At 39.4% G+C, this 20,533-nt stretch overlaps 1 protein-coding gene across 1 annotated transcript in view; it reads right to left on the reverse strand.

The window, feature by feature from the left end:
- The window catches only part of LOC142597271 (uncharacterized protein C12orf50 homolog), an 83,774-nt gene that overhangs the window by 36,161 nt on the left and 27,080 nt on the right, over window positions 1-20,533 (reverse strand). The gene's annotated exons all lie outside the window — the stretch shown is intronic.

Here is a 20,533-nt window from a genome sequence, read left to right on the forward strand (position 1 = left end):
AAAATTACAAAGTCAGTCCTTTCCAGCCCACATTAGGATAGCATAATTGAGTAAACCTATTAACATAAACAAACACAGGAAGAGATCAGTCCATTAGTCAACCTGATTTTCACTGCTTATACAGCTGTAAGGCAATAATTTCCATGCATGGATGAAATAACTAAGATATGCTCAGCCAGAGAGGGACAGCCACAAATGTACAAAACACAAATATTTGTGTGAAGATTTTACTGTAGTTTATATGTATAAAGACATTCCTTTGTCTCATCTGTGGCAATTAAACTCTTTTTGTTGTACCACTATCATAGTGATGAAAAGACAGTACTGTTGTCAAGGTGACCTGAAAAATACTTGCTGTACAATTTAAGTATCAGAATTAACTCTTTCCCAGATTATTTGCATCAGAGGTGGTATCCTTTCACAATGGCAACAGAAAAGGGAAGGATCATTTTTATCTACAGTGACGCACAAGTGTAGAAAATCACAGGAAATGGAAAGTATAAAACAGATGAACAAACTTAGAAAATTCAATGACATACTACAGAAATTTCAAATATGTCCACAGGACCTCTTTCCAGTATTGGTAAAGAGTATTTTGTCATTGTTACCTTTTCATCTCTCCTTGCCCATAACTAGATATTTTTTCTCTGTTTAAGCGACATATCTCCTATGTACCCTCTGTGTTGTACGCATGCTATGGTCTTATCATTGCAGTACAGAAAGCATACAAGACAAAGTTGATTTTCATCATCCAAAACTAGGATATTATGATTTGTGAAGACCACAGAGCAAGGAGTCCTATTAAGACTTGTTTTCAGCATTGAGGACTATTCTGATGCATTCATTCACACGTGGATCAGGTCATACCCTAAAATGGCCTCAAACATATGTTAGAATTTCACAGTTTTCCCTCATGAATACTAATCTGTATTTATTGTTAGTCTAGAAGGTCCAGCTTAAGATCACCCATGTCGGAATAGTAAGTACCCTCTAGGGTCATGCAACTTGTCCACGCAGCACAGTACTCTGCCTCAGACAGTGGCAACAGGAGACATTACTTTGGGGAGGAGACAGGCCTGAACATTTCCTTACATCTCCTTCCCCTCTACTTTCCCAGCATCTGCAACTACTATATGATACTAGAGGGTGCATCCTTGCCTATTCTCTTACTTTCCATTAGTAGAACTCTTTTCTATGAATCTACTTAATTCTTTTTTGAACCTGATGATACCCTCTGCTTCTACAACCTCCTGTGGTAGCAACATTCAGACGCTCACTGCCTGGTGTATAAAGAATTACTTTCTTCTACCTCTTCAAATTAACCTTTTTTAGTTTCAAGTGCCTTCTAGTTCTTGTATTATGGGACTTAGTGAATAGCAGCTCCAAATTCAACTTTCTCCTCAGCCTTCTCTAAGCTGAGAAGTCCCAGTCTTTCCTCATTAGGCAGCTATTCTACCCCACTGATGGTTCCAGCTGCCTACTTCTAACTCTTCTTTCCTCCTTACAGTACTTCAATTCTGTCTTGGTCTTCATAGAATCATAGAATCGTTTAGGTTGGAAAAGACCTTTAAGATCATCCAGTCCAACTTCATGTCTTTCTTGGTGATGTCCAACATCTTGTTGACCATTTTGGTTACTGCTCCATGTTAAGGCAATGATTTCAGAGATTTTCTCTTTCCTGGATTGTAAACACCAATTCCAGATTTAATATTGTGTCAACCTGTGTGCATTCCTTAGATGCCTGACCTTAAAGTAGTCAAAACTGAAGCTCAGCTGCCACCTTTTGCCCAATCTCTCAGTTTTACAGCATCCTACTTGAAGCCCTAGCCACTGGCATGGCATTTGGCTGCCTAACACAGTATCTATTGCATTTTGTGCAATAAATCTAGCAGCCTTCATTCTGCTGGGGGACTTCTACCTGCCTCTTGAGCTAAAAATTTATTGGCTTTTGGAAGTTTATATTAATTTAATTTCTCTTTTGAAGCAATGCTTAGGATTGCTCTGCTCTTACCCAGCTTACACTTACTAGGCTAGAAACAGGATTAGACTGACCTCAGGTGCTCTGCACCTTCACCAATGCATACTCCCAGTGTAAAATTGCCCTTTTGGTTGCCTGCAAATCACTAAGCTACCGCCCTTTATCCTCACCTGGGCATGGTAAGGCTTCATCCCTTTATAAGGGTCTTTCTAAGCCTGTTTGCACCCTTTTTGTATATCCTTGAGAGGCAGGCACACAGTAAGCCTTCAGCTATTTGCCTTTAGCAAACATGCCAACTGCTCTTCTGAAGTGCAGGACTGTTACCAAAAATACATCCTCTGCTCCCAGGAGCTGAATGCTCCCTGAGCTTCCCTGTCCTCTAAACCAAGGAGTTCTTCCTTCTGCCCTTCCTGAGCAAAGCTGCTATGCAGACTGCCCTGTTAGCTATGTTCTCATCATCACTCTACTGCTTTTTATCATTGCCTGAACAAGCTTTTTATTTCCCCTTAGAGAGTTCATTAACTCAGAGACAGGGGAGCCTAGTTCCAGCTATCACTCATCTTACCCAAACATCTGCCAAAAAATGATCACAGTTTTGCCATTTAAATTAATTATCATTTAACAGTTAACATAATTAACAGAGCTACAAGCAACCCATAGCCAAAAGAAGAGCTGACATTTCAGCTTCCATACTTTCCTTTCTGGGCTGCGTTAAGCATCGCCCACAAACAGCCTGCCCCATTTTGAAATATCTTTCAGACTAACATGGTTCACTCTTCAAGGATTGTCTGTTTGATCTTAAAATAAGTGTTGAGAGTTTCCTCAGGGTTTATGTCAACCAGGGGCCATCCTTCAGTCTTTCTTTTGCTTCCCTTCTCCCACCAACACAGGCCTTTTCTATTCAGCAAATATCCAAAGTCCATCAGCCTGTAAATCTATGTGCCTGTATACCATGTTGTCTTCTCCGTATAGCACCTTTTCCTTCTGGCATTGTGCATGCATGGAAAAGGCCAGGATCTAAGATGCAGAAAGCAAATGTGCAAAGATTGAAAAATATTATTTCAGGGAAGAAGTAGGGAATGTGAGCTAAGAACCCCTTGATTTAAGTGTGTTGTGGGAGGATAGGTAGAATCACAGAAAATGACCATCAACAGTGCAACCTGGGAGCAGAAAATGGAAACTCCTAACAAAAGATGCTATCCCCAAGAAAGTTTTCTGTAAATGCACAGCAATGGAAGATTATGAAGCTGACGCAGACATCTTTTTCCAAAAGAGGATTGGAAATATCTGGTTGGCCAAAACACATATTCATACCCAGAGGAGAAAAGTCTGCAGTCAGTCATGAAAAAGGTGTGTATTTTTCTGACAGAGGAAGAACATGCTTCCAATTTCTTGCTTATAATCTGTTTCTGTCAAAAACTTAGACACCCAGAGGGATAGTTACTGGGTTGCAAATGAAGACCAAAGGACAACAGTTGCCTAAATTTGAAACCACCTGACATGTTCACAGGACACATTTTATAAAATTAATATGAGGATTTCTCTTGTCTAAATCTGCCATTAAACTTTCTCGCCCCACTGAAAAGGTGCAGGTTGGGAAATAATCTGCTATATGAGAGTAAAAGTAAAATGTTAACCCCTAGGTCTTTAATTTGCTGGCATTTAACTGCATGCCTACATGTTTTCCTAATTGTAGTACTGAGAGCTATTCAAAGTGGTATGGTTAAACTTGCATATGTGCATGCAGTACTAGAATTTATGCCATTGTGTGAAACCTATAAAGTCTAAATGGAATTATATCATTCATAGATGTTAAAAGAGCACCACATAACCTTAACTTAGAGGTGCCCTAGAAAAAAGGTGCCTTATTAAGGATACTTTTTTTCACTAATTTAGGTGAAGAGGGAGGCAGGAGGTGAGGAAAAAATAATTGGTATTTTTTTTCCAGTAAATATTACATTTTCAATGAAAAGTAAACCAACCAGTTTTCAGGTTTTAAAAATTAATACATCTATAGATTAATTTTTTTTTTGCTTTCAACTCATTTTGAAATAAAGAAATTCTCCAAGTGATGTGTTTTATTTTGTTCAGAAATATAATTTCATCATGAAACAAAACTGTGGCAAGTCTTACTAACAAAGGCCTGGATCCTGCAAAGATCGTGCTTACAGTTACAACATTTGGCTATTGTCATTGATTTTGATAAACCTTTTCAATATCTAAGATTTTTTGTGTCTACACAGAGTATTTATTTCAGTGTGTGTGTGTGTGTAAACTTCGTTGTCTTACATTTTTAAATTTGCTGCCTCTCTCCAACATTGACCTTTCCAATCCTGAAGCTGGTTAAGTCCATACTTCACTTTGTTTCTCCCCCATAAAACATTTCCAGAAGACCTTATGTAAATCAGAGAAGTAGCTGGCAAACAAAAGATAATTTCTCTAGCACTGACAATAACCTAAGAATACTACTGTTGGCAATACCAGTAGGATTAAACAATGCCTTTGTGAGTAAATTCAGCAGTATAATCATTTTGTCTCAGACCTAAAGCTGCAGACTCCTTAGATATTTATATAACAAACACAAAACCAAACACAAAGATTTTTATCCTTGCTTTTGCAGTAAACTATGGATCTAAGAAAGTTAGGTTTTGCCTTGTATTTCAGATGTATGTTAGCTTTCTTTAAAAAGCTGATTTCATGTAACTCACATGGCATTTGTAAGTAACAAAATAACTAGTGTGCTGATCTCCAGGGGGAAAAAAAAAAACACCAAAAAACAACAAAGAAAAACCCCCACCATGTGTTAATAATATCCCATTTGCCCACTTACTTAAATACACTTTTGGCAAGATTTCTTCACTCAGAAAAAAAGAAAAAAAAAAAAAAAAAAAGAAAGAAAGAGCACAAGGTACAGCAGGGTTCATAACTTATGCAAGGAGTTACAGACACTGTATCTTAGTACTTTCTTCATTCATATAGTTTATCATTGTCATGATAACCAACTGTCCTGGTTTCAGCTGGGATAGAGTTAATTTTCTTCCTAGTAGCTGGTGTAGTGCTGTGGTTTGGATTTAGTATGAAAATAATGCTGATAACACACTGATGTTTTAGTTGTTGCTAAGTACTGCTTATGCTAGTCAAGGACTTTTCAGCTTCCCATGCTCTGCCAGGTGCACAAGAAACTGGGAGGGGGCACAGCCGGGATAGTTGACCCAAACTGACCAAAGGGCTATTCCATACCATATGACGTCATGCTCAGTGTATGAACTGGGGAGGGTTGGCCGGGGAGCCACGATCGCTGCTCAGGAACTGTCTGGGTATCGGTCGGCGGGTGGTGAGCAATTGCATTGTGCATCACTTGCTTTGTATATTATTATTATTACTATTATTATTATATTGTTATTTTTATTATTTTACTTTATTTTATTTCAATTATTAAACTGTTCTTATCTCAACCCAGGAGTGTTTCTCACTCTTACTCCTCCAATTCTCTCCCCCATCCCATCAGGGTAGGGGGAGTGAGCGAGTGGCTGCGTGGTGCTTAGTTGCTGGCTGGGGCTAAACCATGACACCAACATTTTGCTACCACTTATTAAATTTCTCATGGGTAGGTTTTACTTCAGAACTCGTCATTATTATACAACTTGTGTCTTATAAAACAGTTCTCTATTAGACTTCCTCTTTAGCCATTGCTGTTCTCAATTCCAGTTTTATGGTTTGTTCTCAGGTTATACGAATAAAAGACATCATACCACATATAAGTGAAAAAAAGAACGTGCACACATTTGGAAAAAAGTTTCAAGTTAAGACCAAAAACATGAGAGGAACTAAAATGTCATTTTAAGATTGGATTACATTTCTGTTTTTTCTAATTCTTGGTCTGGCATGCAAATTCTTTATCTGTTATGCATAGTACACAGAACTTCTCATATGAAACATAAAATACAGATAAAAGATTCACCATGTAAATGTACAAGATCAAGATTATAAGGGTTTAACAGTAAGAACATTAACACTTTTTAAAGACTCTTCCTTACTAAAGTTCACCACTTCCATATTGAGAAGTCTGTCCTTTGAAAAGTTTTTAACTGGTCAATACATAAAGCACAAGTAGTTGAAAATAAAAACAGTTATTACGGTATAGCACATCTTGTATTCTTTGCTACTTGAGGTATTATTTTGTAGCTTATCTTCTTATTTTCCAAATATCTTCTACATAACAACAATAGCACTTCCCTAAAGATCCATAGAAATTGTTGAATTTGTTTTCTCCTTAGGGAAGGATACCTCCTTCTTTTTTATTTTTATATTATATTTTGTTTCTTTCAAGCTGATTGATTTCTGGTGCACATCGTCTTCTTTTGAGACAGAAGGGATACCATAACTGTGTCATATGAGCCAGTGAAAGCTTTTTAAGAAGGGAAGATCTGTTCAGTAGCCATTTGTTTTATTAACTTTCTTTGTGGGTTATTTATAGATGAGGAAATTGTCAGACAGAATCATGGACCTTAATGCTATTGTCCACCACTGCAATGGATCTCATGACAGTATCAGTTAACCAAAGTTTTAGGAATTTGCACAGATGCAGTGAGTCAGTTGAGCTCAGGTTACAACATGATAATAGCTAGATGTTTGTTTTAATCACTAGTCCCACATACACAATGTGGGATCTGAGCATAAAACTACAGCTGATTGAGAACAGATGAAATTCACTGGCTGACTCCATCAAGATGAGCAGAGTCACAGTAGCAGTAGTTACAGTTATACCAGTAATTCTCAAAACCTTTGATTTATAGATGTCTAATTATTTTCAGTGGACGTGCAGGCTTAAGTATAGCAAATTGAAACCAACTGCCAGTTGCCTTGGTCTATCAGTTGCCCATTATATGCTTTGAACATGGTCTCTGATCCCAGTTAGAAAGCACTACTAGACAGGAAGACATCCAAAAAACTCATTGTTACTTTCTCAGTACCATAGTTTGGACATCTAGGATATGCTAAAGAGATTTAACCTCTAAGAAGGCATGATTACAGCTAACATCTGCAGGGAAGAGGCAAGAGTCCTAGTTCTTCATTTGCTGGATGAAAAGTTGAAATGGAGTAAACACTTTTTTAAATAGTAAATGATCACATCTCATTTTTTCATATTGTATTGCAATTATTTGGTGATACAGAAGATGATTCTGCTTCTGCGTTCAGGCATACAATTGTCTATTTTGTGTGGAGTATTATATCCACACAAAAATTGTAAGAGAATAAAGGAGGAGGGGGCAGAGGAGGTTTGTTTTCTTTTTATTTATTTCAGTAGCATTTGACAATTCACTGGGCTGTTTTTTTACGTACTAGACTTTGCAGACCATGTCAAGGCAACTTGCAGACAACTCATTTTTTATTTAGGAAATGTATGCTTAATGGCGTTAGTGTCTGAAGTTTCATCTGAATCAAATTTTGTGTAGTGCCAGCTTTGGTTTCATTTCATTTGGAATCTGGCAGAAAAGAAGTCACAGAGGGGAAAACAACAAAACCCCACATTCCTTGTTTATGTCCTTTCCCCCAGCCACAGCTGAGGCAGACTATGAATTAATTATGAGTCCATATGAAGCCAATACCTTGGTGACTGAGATTTTTATGTGTTTTGATGTTTTATTACAATATTATACTCAGTGATTGTATTTCCCTTGTTTTTGCTTACATTCAGAGTTGCAAAGATCTATGTGCATGTGTTTCTCAGGGGTTTTTTAAACAGATGAGTTATCTGAATGTAGTTAATTTTAGTGCTAAATATGTTCATTTGGTACATATTCAAGTAGTTGCTCTGGAAAAAAAAAAAAAAAAAAATACCAAAGGGGAATGCTGAATAGCTTATTTAGGTCTAAGAGTTGCTATTCCCCTGCAGATCCAAATGAGCTATGGGAATTAATACTTTCTTTATCTCTGGAAATAAATACAGACCTGTGACATTAATTATGGATGTGTCTTTATGGACACTATGGATGAAAAGAGAGTATATACAAATAATTATACAGCAAATGTATTCAATACTGTCCCAGAAACAGATGTAGATCACATTGTAACCTCACAAAAGAACAGTAAATCATTAGAAAGTTACTGTTAAAGAGGAACATGAATCATTGAATAAATGATCATAGTGCTATAATGTTTGTTACAATACAGTCGAATACCAGAGACCTGTGTCCAAGAATTCAGATGAAGGTTACATCCTTAGGATACAAGTCTATTGACTCAGAACGGTTTCAACAATCTTGTAAGTGATTGTGTCACAACCCTTCAAAACATTTTCTAAAAGAAGTAACAATAACCTTAAAAGATCTAAAACAGGAATATTGAGTTTCTGTGGGAAATGAAGTCATGTCTCTGGAACATCAGACACTACTCGGATTGTCTACCACATCTCACATAATCACTTCCTCCTATGTGGACACTGATACTGCAACTCTCTGCACAGGGATTCAGTTGATACAACACAGCTATGTGGCCAAGGCTCAGATCTGTTAAGAACATTGTTGCTAAGCTCAAAGAAAGTTAGTCAGCTAAAGTCACTCCAGATAATAAAAGTAAAAAGAGTGTAGTTGTTGAGATAGTGAGTGGCTCAAGTATTCAGGAGGAAAAATACTGACATGAAAGTATATAAAGCTTTTAAGCTGTGTATATCCTGTTTTCATTGTGCATACAAAAAGACCTCAAACAAAAGTGACCTGGTGAGCTGAATTACAGATAGCATCCTATCACAAGCAGTGTAGGACTTCAAGCCTTAAAAAGTCTTTGGATTTGATGTAAGCCAGGAGTGCAAAATTGGATAGCCTGTCATACTGAGGAGGTAAGACTACATGATTTAGACATCCTTTTTTAGCTTAACTTCATGAATTTAAGTGTCTCTCAAGGAAAGGATAGCTTTGATTTTTAAAGAGAAGCAGTAGTAACATTAGAATGCCTAGATGATAACAGCAGCATCTTGCCCAGGCTGGCAAGGATCTTGTAAGCAGAGGACCCAGAACAGCTTTATGAATAGCTGCCATGACAATGCAGGATTGTGCTTGACAGTGGTATGAAAGAAAAGTACGTTGTAGAATGCCTTAACTGTCTGAAATAAGGAGGATTTTTTAGCCATGTTTTAAATATGCCTGTGTATTATTTTCCAAAAGCAGAAAGAGCATGCCAGAAGATTCAGCCCACAAAGATAACAGCCTAGCCGATGCTTAGGTGGCCCCCATATGGCAGGATCAAAGAAGCCAATATATTTCATATTTTAGCAAAAAAAACCCCTCCTTGTTGACATATTCAATTCATCAAGCAGCTTTGAAAGTGCAAATGAGCCACCTACAAATCACAAGTATCAAACCTTTGAATTCAAAAAGTGACTTAGAAGTGAGCTAGATAAAATTTCATATGAAGGCATTTTCAGAAGTGCAAATATTGTTGAGATGGGACAGTAAGGAGCTCAGTGTTTCAAGAGTAAAAATACTGACATAAAAGGGTAAAAAGCTTAAAGGGGGGAAGAAAAAAAAAAAAAAGAAAGAAAAGGAGGGAATAAGGCAGCAACTCAGCAGCATGAAGGATTAGCCTATACCACAGAGCAACAGAGGCTAATACCTCTCCATTTGATGGGCAACTGTTGGATTGGCAGACCCTTCCTTCATTGGACCTGGTAGGGATATTAATACTTAGCCTCCTAGCTAATTAATCTCAGCTATCTATTGTGTGCAGTCACCAATAAGCAATTGCTGCAGAGCCTCTCTGTGACTGGTAAAAGATCCCAAAGTGGTCCAAAGTGGGTGGAAAGAGAGGTCTCAGCAGAGTGAGCTGGTGTCCTGGCTATCTTCTCTCCAGCTAAGTTAACGCTGGATTATTTAAAAGAAGATGAGATAACAAAACCATATTTTCTACATCCTATTATTTTAACTGTCCGGAAATAATCTAAGAGGAAGGCAGGCCCACACTGACACTACCTTCTCCTTCTACAGCAGTCATGCTTTGAAAATTCAGTGATTAGCTTTTATCAGTCCTTTCAGAAAGTGCTGAAAAAAGATAGGGAACTACTCTTAGGATAAGATTCTGTTTTCTGAATTTCTAGCAGAATCACATCTTTTGCCAAAGAATGGTCTGTCTTCAGCACCAAAGCTCCATGGAGGAAACAGAGATTAGACGTTGCATTTACTCTTTCCCACCAGCTCTAGGTGGCCTCCAACCAAGCTTGGGATGGTTTTTTATTCTGAGGTTTCTGAAGTTTTAGTTCTCCCAACACACTGTATAAAGATCCTCATCAGCCTTCATAATCCTCTCTGAGGCCATTCACCTACAGTTTAAGGTTCTGAGTGTGTGAAATTACGGACACGTGCCAGCTGTTGCAGGATTGGAGCCTAATGCATATTTTCAGAGATAGAACAACTGATTTGTTTTGCTAATTTCAAGGACAAGCCATCAACACTAACGCAAGTATATGTGGTACACATTAAAATCCACATAGATAAAAACACATTGAGTCTTATTAAAAGTCCTCTTGCTTCAAACTTCAAAACCATGAAGGCAAAATTAAAAAAAAAAAACCAAAAACAAAACCAACCAACAAACCAAACCTCCTTATTCCATGGAAATCTTAAATATTTATTACAAATTGGTAGGATTGAATCACTTGGGGAATCAATAATTAATTAGTAGAAATGTTTCAGATCTCTTATAAATATCAAAGACTTTTACTAATTACTTTACAAATCCAGAGCAGCACAACTCATGAAGGCTTTAAACATTGTGGGAGGTGAAAACAAGCTAAGAAGTTGAGAACGATAACATTTATAAAAAGTTAATCAAATATGTTTTGATCGTATACTGCCTCGTTACAAAGGAGATTAATACTATAAGCATGATGTAGCATGGATCTTCTGATGCTCACTGGAGTTAACAGCACAGCTTTTCACAGCTTTAATGATCCAGAACCAGGCCTATAGAAAGCTCATGGTATTGATGATATACAGTTCAGGTATCATTAATAGCACTTCAAAGCAAGTGAGCTAGCAATTGCTGTTAGAAAGTCAACTTACTTTTGAATCTTATAAAAAACACATTAAAGGTTTCTGAAGTACCATTTTATGTGACAAATGAGTAAAACCTTGGAGAACTAAGTTCAAATGTAAAAAAAAATCCTACCAGCCCCCACCGAGATTGAAAAAAAACCCAACAATAAAGACCTCTAGCATGTACTCTTAAAGAAAAGCAAATTGTTTCAACTGGAGTATCAATGCTGACCATTTATAATTACGAAAAAAAGCATAAGAAAGGCATTTAAATTGGACAATATTACTTAAGCCCTAGTTCTGACAGTTGTCCTGCAAGGGCAGAATATCTGTGAAGAGTCTATTTAACTGTGTGCAAAAAGTATGAGTTTTCCTCTTAGTTCATTAGATTGCTGTATAAATGTTGTGAAATCTTCTATTACAACACCAAGCTGAGTGGTGCAGTTGACATGCCAGAAGGATGAGATGTCATCCAGAGGGAGCTGGACAAGCCGGAGAGGTGGGCCTGTGGGAACCTCATGAGGTTCAACAAGGCCAAGTGCAAGGTCCTGCACCTGGGACAGGGCAACCCCCAATATCCATACAGGCTGGGGGATGAAGGCATTGAGAGCAGCCCTGCGCAGAAGGACTTGGGGGTACTGGTGGGTGAAAAGCTGGACATGAGCCGGCAATGTGTGCTTGCAGCCCAGAAAGCCAACCGAATCCTGGGCTGCATCAAAAGCAGCGTGGCCAGCAGGTCGAGGGAGGGGATTCTGCCCCTCTGCTCTGCTCTGGTGAGACCTCACCTGGAGCGCTGCGTCCAGCTCTGGGGCACTCAGCACAAGAAGGACATGGAGCTGTTGGAGTGGGGCCAGAAGAGAATCACCAAAATGATGTGAGGGCTGGAGCACCGCTCCTATGAGGCCAGGCTGAGAGAGCTGGGATTGTTCAGCCTGGAGAAGAGAAGGCTGCGAGGAGACCTTATTGCGGCCTTTCAGTACTGAAAGGGGGCCTACAGGAAAGATGGGGACAATCTTTTTAGCAAGGCCTGTTGTGACAGGACAAGGAATAACGGATTTAAACTAAAGAAGAATAGATTTAGACTAGACATAAGGAAGAAATTTTTTACAATGAGGGTGGTGAAGCACTGGAACGGGTTGCCCAGAGAGGCAGTGGAGGCCCCATCCCTGGCAACATTCAAGGTGAGGTTGGACGGGGCTCTGAGCAACCTGATGGAGTTAAAGCTGTCCCTGCTCACTGCAGGGGGCTGGGCTGGATGGCCTCTAAAGGTCCCTTCCAACCCAAAGCATTCTGTGATTCTATGATTCTTTGATTCTATGATATTTTCATAAAGAAAAATACAGCAAAAAATCATTAGAGTAGAAAATCTTGTCCAAGTTTCACTGGTTTTATTAAACATAAGCATGTATACGTCCCATTGCTCTCCCATTGGCAGAAGACAGGGAACAATTTGCAAATAACTAAACGGTTCATTGTCAAGTATGCTATTTGTTGTATAATCTAGATATGAAAAAAATTCCTGTGAGGCTGTAAGAGCATGAATCTATAGTATACATTGATTTGCACCAAAACCAGAGGACAAACAATTGCTGAAGAACAAAGGCAAGACTGAGATACTGAGAGAGTGAAGGATTCCTTAAAGGAGAGACTAGTGACAAACCTAGCATCCCTTTACTTCATTCTAGAAAAATAGTGTCAGTACAATAACCACAGTAAAAGTCAGCATTGTTTAATTAAACAATCATTTTCCATTTGTGTGTGTTGGCTGTTTTTTTTTAACTAGGAGATTGCCAGTTTATAATTAATGGAAGTTAATAAATGCATAATCCCAATGTCTTTATGCTTGTAGATTGTGCTTGAACATACATTCATGTATTTCTGTCATCTTAAGCTGGTGCATCTGAAATTTCCTCCTCTTTCCATTTACTGCTCTGTGAGTGTTTGTCAGTAACATGAACACAGTTAATTCCAACCCTTGGAACCCAAGCACAAATACAGAGGTTCATAATATTAGCCGGGCTAAACCCAGAGCTGAACTGAAAAAACACTTGACACCGTTTATGTGGTTATCAATTAAAGATGTTTTAAAACAGGGATTTCCTATCTTAACATGAAAGAACAGAGTCCACTAAAATATTTGCAGTGTTTCTTGGGCAACAGATGTTATTAACATCTTAAATGACTAATATTGTGAATTCTAAAATTTTAAAAATAGAAGTGTTTTAATAAGGCTGGCAGGCTAGGACTGTTTAAAAGGTGAAGAGAGAAGAGGGAGTTCTGAAGAACATATGGGGGAGAAACTAATCTGTTGTGCATTTGCCTTCCTGAATAAATGCCTTAGCCACTTCACCATAACCATGCTATCTAACATGATAAATCCTGCATCATTTTCAGCACCCTTATAATTATTTAAGGAAAGACCTGTTCAGCTCATGTCTAACAGCTGGTAATCCCCCAGAAACTAATAGTTTATTCACTAATGAATCCATCCTCACTGGCAATACTATACTCAGTGTTCACCTTCACCCTTCATTAAATCCCATTTAGTTATATGCTTTGTGTCCTTTTGTATCAAGACTATTCATATTAAGCATTTTTTCTTTTTAAAAAATTATGCTTCCAGTTGAGAGGAAAAAAGCTATTTTTGGAATTCAAGTATTTGAGTGTGTGTGTGTGTTGATACAACTGGTATATATCCATATACCATTAACTATGACTTGTGCATGTTACACATTCTGCTCTCAAGTATTACAATGCAAATAAACAATAGGAGTAAGAGGATCAGTTTCTAAAGAGTAGAAGGTACTCAAAACCCAGCTACTTTTGCAAGCCTTACAACTGAGACTTCTGCAGCACCAGGCTGCAGAACCTAGGAGTTGTTATAAACAACTTATGTTATTTCCCCTCCTAATTTTATGCACTATGTTTCTTCTAAGATTAATCTGAAGAACTTTGCAAACTCTTTTCTGTCATGCACACTCACTCAAACGTTGGCACTTCTATATTTTAATCAACCCTTTTACTGGCCTTGGGAGAAGTTATGCAGATTTTTGTTTGATCTTTGTAAATAAGACCCTAACTGCCACTGAAACAGCATACACCAGTAAGTCAACTGCCACAGGAATTTGCCAGGGAGGGCAAGAGAGAGTTTTCAAAAGGATTTTACTAAGGTCATCTGCTCCCAAAGCAAAGTTATTTAAGTACAGCTATTGAGATAAAGGTTATGCTACAGTGACCTTAATTTGAAAGCTATATTTGTCACTCTCTCTTCCCATTCTTCTTTCATTTTAGGAAACAAAACTGCATTTGCAGATGACACCAAACTGGGTGGGAGTGTCAATCTGCTGGAGGGTAGGATGGCCCTGCAGAGGGACCTGGACAGGCTGGACCGATGGGCCGAGGCCAGCTGTATGAAGTTTAACAAGGCCAAGTGCCGGGTCCTGCACTTCCGCCACAACAACCCCATGAAACGCTACAGGCTTGGGGAAGAGTGGCTGGAAAGCTGCCTGGCTGAAAAGGACCTGGGGGTGTTGGTAGACAGCCGGCTGAACATGAGCCAGCAGTGTGCCCAAGTGGCCAAGAAGGCCAACAGCATCCTGGCTTGTATCAGGAATAGTGTGGCCAGCAGGAGCAGGGAGGTGATTGTCCCCCTGTACTCGGCGCTGGTGAGGCCACACCTGGAATACTGTGTCCAGTTTTGGGCCCCTCAATACAAGAAAGACTTTGAGGTGCTGGAGCATGTTCAGAGAAGGGCAACAAGGCTGGTGAAGGGTCTGGAGCACAGGCCTTATGAGGAGCGGCTGAGGGAACTGGGGTTGTTTAGCCTGGAGAAGAGGAGGCTGAGGGGAGACCTTATCGCTCTCTACAACTACCTGAAAGGAGGTTGTAGTGAGGTGGGTGTTGGTCTCTTCTCCCATGTAGTTAGTGGTAGGACAAGAGGAAATGGGCTTAAGCTGAGCCAGGGGAGGTTTAGGTTGGAAATTAGGAAAAATTTCTTTACGAAAAGGGTGGTCAAGAATTGGAACCATCTGCCCAGAGAGGTGGTGGAGTCCCCATCCCTGGAAGTGTTCAAAAAACAGGTAGATATGGCACTTGGGGACATGGTTTAGTCTAGTCTACCCTTGATTGGCTTAGAGTAGACTTGGTAGTGTAGGTTAATGGTTGGACTGGATGATCTTAAAGGTCTTTTCCAACTTAAACGATTCTATGATTCTATGATTTCCCTGATAACGTATTTGTAAAGGCCTCTCTCTGTCTGGTTTTCCCTCCCTCCTGTCTCTCCCAAAGTCCATCAGTCAAAGGTATTATCATGAGCTATCCCACCGAAGACATCAAAATACCTATGTTCCATCTCAAGTAAAACAAAACACAAGGATATAAATATCCTTCTCTTTTCATAATACTTGCATTTTTTTCAGTCATCCAACAGCATAAGCTATCAGCCTTCTGAAAAGGCAGGTATTCCTCAGATAAATCATACATGGTAGTAAGTTCAGTGTTAAGTTTACCTTTGATCTGTGCATACTTGGCAAACCTGACACATCAGACATAGTCAGCATGCAATAATGAATCTCTCAGAAACTGCATGGTATATCTATCCCAGACTATGAACACCTCCAATCAGTACCACTGTCAGTAACCAAAAGGATTAAAATAGCTGGGGGAACAGAAAGGGGCTGATAACAAGTGCATGATCCTGCAGCAAGGTGCAGAGATACAGAAGTCTGGGCATTTATTCTAACCTGAACAGCTGAGTCTATTTGTCACTTTATTCAGTTGCCAAAAATATCTTTATTGTCAAAAGATACCTTATTACAAAGGTATGCAATTATATGTTACTTCTTTGCTTGCAAGAGGAGAAGGCAAAAGCATTTCTATTTCCCACATTCCATTACACCTCAGTAGTTCTAATTTGCACCTAATATTTGGAATTTATCTACATTCCTTCATGCAAAAATTGCAAGGTGTTAATAAATAGACGTATAATTTAGATCTTATGCTGTACTCCACCCTGTTCAGTTAAGAAGTGAATGCAATTAACTGTAGTATCTGGCATAGATTAATTTTGGATATTTATTAGGAAGAAGAATAAATAAAAATAGAACTAGGCTAAAGCAGCTGGATAGAAAAAATCAGTCCTGGTCATAATTGCAGCAGTAGTACAGGATGGCTCTAACTTTGATTATTCAGGAGAGCCACAGTCTGTGGCCCATCCTAGAACATCATCAACACCAATGAAGGACAAAAGAACAAAGAGGCCCACTGCATCCATGCATTTAAGAAGCGGTATTTGCCAGTGGAGTTCCTGGTGGAGCCCCCACACAGCTACTATTTCTTGGTGAAAAAAAGCTCACTCTATTGTAGAGTTAGTTCCTGGTTTACAGGAATATGTGGGTTGTGTCTACCTGGTATAACATGAACTAAATCCTGTGCTGTATCTGTCTGTACTTCACCAAAGAGGCTGTATTGTGTTGATTACCTCTTCACTAAATAGTTTTTGTTTTCTTCACTCACAGATTTACACTTCTTTTTTCTCTCAATATGTATTTTACAACAGCTCAAATACAAGCATCCTACTTTTTTCTTTCCCCATAATTCACCAATACTAAACACTTCCATTTCCAGCACATCCTTTTGACCATGGTGGATATCATGCAATGCAAATTGAAGTCTTAATCTTCTTAAACTCTGAAGTTGAGATTATGTAATGGCATTCAGCTCATGAGTAATTCATTTGTAGAGCAAAGGTTGGACAGAAAGTAATATAATTACAATGATTGCCTGCGAGACCTCAAGAGGCAGAACCTTGCAAGACCTGAGAGTTTAACCTCATAAAAGATATAGCAGAGCCTCACAGGAGAAGATCAGGCAAGGCTAGAGAAGACTGGGCACAAAAGAAATGTCTCGATTGTTGTTGAACTGTTTTCTTTTGGCAAAATGAAAATGATTTCTTATTTATTAAGTACTGACACAATGATGACAGCAAACATTTATGAAAAATTGGGTAAAGTACAATAGCGCTTTTTTTTCTCTACTTCACTACAGAGTATCAGGGGCAGAAGATAGTGAGAAAGAATGAGACTTTGATCACTACTTAGCAGCTCAAATGAAGGTATTATAATAGCAGGATTTATTTTAATTCAAAGACCCAGAAGTATAAATAAACAGTTACCTTCTGGCTTATTTTATAGATACCCTCTGATTTGTTCTAGTTTTTAATCTTCTTTCAGAAAGAAACCAGCTCCCAAAAGAAATGGCCATATAAGTTTCATATTTTTGTATTTTTGCTTCCATCTTGTGCAAAACAATGTTTTTGACTGCCAAGAAACTTGTAGAACAAAATGAGAGTATAGCAAAATGTCAAAGTTCCCATAAATGCTATGAAAAAGTAGGCAGCCAACTACAAGGGGAAAACAAAACAAAAAAAACCCCAAACCTCTTTTGCCTAATTCTGCCCCCTCTTCCAAGTTACAGTAAGTACTCAGTTATTATTAAGTATCAAAGAACCCACAGAAGTCCTCAATGTCATGATGCATTTCCAGAAAATGCTCTTTAAAAACCTCAAGTTGTTAATCCTTTTGGTTTGTTAACTTTTAACTTTCTAACATATAAAAGCCACTTTTCAGTTAGAAGCTGTAGTTGTAAGCATCTAGTCCAAACTCAGTGGTCATAAAATAACACCTATTAGCATCAAATTCACAACACTGGTTTTCCTCCTCCCCTTGACTTTTTCTCCTACAACTCCTTCACCTGTTAGTACTTGTCTTGTACATACATCTCAATCATGTGCATATTTTCATTTATTTGTTTCTTGTTCTTATTTTAGACTTTTCCTTCCTTCCATTTTCAATGTTTTTTTCCCCCTTTCTATTTAACCAAACACGTATAGTTTCATAAACACTGTCAGAGCAGCAGGTCTCAAATATTATTCTAACAAGAGTAGTAGGAACATAATCTAAATGGGTTAATAAACCCCTGGGTGCAATCAGGTAACACACACTAGGTAGGCAGGAGTGCATTGGGGTTGATAATCAGAGAGGTCACCATTAGAATGAGCACCTGCAATGTACTATGTAATATGGATGCAGAGGGAAGGATGCTCCCATTCTTTACAGACAGAAAACTAAATACAAAAGTCAATTCCCAGTACTAAGAAAGAGAAGGTACCTCCAGCTTCTGTAACAGGTACAGAAGCTCTGCTGCTTTTCTCAAATTTCATGGCTGACCACCTTCCCATCCAGCTGCTCCTGAGGACTTTCCCCAATGCATTTTCACTGTACCTACCTGACAGTCCAGGTGTCTATTCACGCTTGGGGACTGTATAAAGCAGAAGTTGCCAAAGGGTCGGGTAGTACATCATTTCAGTTATCCAGTGGATTTTTTCCCCCAAGATCAGTCTTCCTCAGCTATTTTGCCTCCAGTGTCTCCCACATAACTTCTGTGATTCATGCTTTGCCTCTACCTGGCCCACACCTAGCACTTCGGGTATCTTGGTTACACTTTGATTAATGTGGCTACCTTGGGGTTTTATTTTGGAAATGAGGCTAAATCTTCATCACTTCTCACTCCTCACCTGCAGAGTACCTCCACACTCCAGTCCCCAGATCATGCCTCAGTGAGTGACAGTAAACAGCTTGTCGTGGTTTAGCCCCAGCCAGCAACTAAGCACCACGCAGCCGCTCGCTCACTCCCCCTACCCCGATGGGATGGGGGAGAGAATTGGAGGAGTAAGAGTGAGAAACACTCCTGGGCTGAGATAAGAACAGTTTAATAATTGAAATAAAGTAAAATAGTAATGCTAATAGTAACAGTATAATAATGATAATAATAATAATGATACACGAAGCAAGTGATGCACAATGCAATTGCTCACCACCCGCCGACCGATACCCAGACAGTTCCCGAGCAGCGATCGCTGCTCCCCGGCCAACCCCCCCCAGTTTATATACTGAGCATGACGTCATATGGTATGGAATAGCCCTTTGGTCAGTTTGGATCAACTATTCTGGCTGTGCCCCCTCCCAGTTTCTTGTGCGCCTGGCAGAGCATGGGAAGCTGAAAAAGTCCTTGACTAGCATAAGCAGTACTCAGCAACAACTACAAACATCAGCCTGTTATCAACATTCTTCTCCTACTAAATCCAAAACACAGCACTATGCCTGCTGTTAGGAAGAAAATTAACTCTATCCCAGCCGAAACCAGGACAGTATCCACCCCTTATTCTATACCATCTACGTCATGCACAGGCCCTCCCCTTTCCAATGTGTTCCAATTAATCACCACCCCTTTCCCTATCTTGATATACACACAGATATCATTCCCTTCGTCTATGGCCCATCCCTCTAAAATGTCCATTGAGTTCATTTAGCCCATGACTTTGGGTTCCATCTGTCATCACAGTCTTTCAGAGCAGGACAGGTGGTGTGCAGTGTTGGACTGTTGCATGCTGAAGTCAGTTCTCATTCCAACATGGTTTCATCAAAGTTCATTTTCCTTAGGCTGGGCAATTCTTACTGCAATACCATTGATGCGGCATATAGCAATCATAATATATAGTATTATATACTTAATATTAACCTACTATATTATTATATTAACATGCAGTTAAGAGATAACATATAGTTAAGAGATAACATACAGTATTATAAAGCAATTAATATTATACAATTCAGTTCATTGGCTATTTTCACCCAAAATCAAATTCCCTTGAGGTACACATTGGGCTTCCCCATCCTTTCGCATCACCCACCAAGTGCACCCAGGTCCTTGAGCAAAAGCAATCCCACGAATGGGTTTGCCTTTGCCAGAGGGGGAAGTAACCCAGACTGTCTTCCCCAGCATATTTTTCATGTGCACTACAGGAACTTTATCTCCTTCTACAGTACGTAGAAGTTTTGATTGGGCAGGGCCAGCTCGATTGGCAGATCCCCTGGTGTTGACTAACCAGGTGGCTTTTGCTAAATGCGTATCCCAATGTTTAAACGTCCCACCACCCATTGCTCTCAGGGTAGTCTTTAACAATCCATTGTATCGCTCAATTTTCCCGGAGGCTGGTGCATGGTAAGGGATGTGATATACCCACTCAATGCCGTGCTCTTTGGCCCAGGTGTCTATGAGGTTGTTTCGGAAATGAGTCCCGTTGTCTGACTCAATTCTTTCTGGGGTGCCATGTCGCCACAGGACTTGCTTTTCAAGGCCCAGGATGGTGTTCCGGGCGGTGGCATGGGGCACGGGATATGTTTCCAGCCATCCAGTGGTTGCTTCCACCATGGTGAGCACATAGCGCTTGCCCTGGCGGGTCTGTGGGAGCGTGATGTAATCAATCTGCCAGGCCTCCCCATATTTATATTTTAGCCATCGTTCACTATACCCAAGGGGCTTGAACTGCTTGGCTTGCTTGATTGCAGCGCATGTTTCACACTCATGAATAACCTGTGCAATACTGTCCATAGTTAAGTCCACCCCTCGATCACGAGCCCATTTATACGTTGCATCCCTTCCTTGATGGCCTGAGGCATCATGGGCC

This window comes from Pelecanus crispus, chromosome 1, assembly GCF_030463565.1.
Source record: "Pelecanus crispus isolate bPelCri1 chromosome 1, bPelCri1.pri, whole genome shotgun sequence".
Taxonomy (NCBI): Eukaryota; Metazoa; Chordata; class Aves; order Pelecaniformes; family Pelecanidae; genus Pelecanus; species Pelecanus crispus.